This window comes from Notolabrus celidotus, chromosome 9 (genome assembly GCF_009762535.1).
Source record: "Notolabrus celidotus isolate fNotCel1 chromosome 9, fNotCel1.pri, whole genome shotgun sequence".
NCBI lineage: Eukaryota > Metazoa > Chordata > Actinopteri > Labriformes > Labridae > Notolabrus > Notolabrus celidotus.
Window position 1 is genome coordinate 2,647,631 of NC_048280.1, and position 200 is coordinate 2,647,830.

Genomic DNA, 200 nt, shown 5'->3' on the forward strand with positions numbered 1-200 from the left:
CTCTATGCCAAAGATTTCTGTCAAGTTTCATCATTCATTCAGTTGTAATAAATAACCTTTAATATTCAAATTGTGTCTCTCCTGATTGAAATACAACTATTTATTATTATTATTAATGGCAGGGATTGGTTGGTGTTTCCCAGGTTTACTCCGGATACTGTTCTCTTCCTCAGAGATGTGTTTGAGTAGTTTCAAAACTC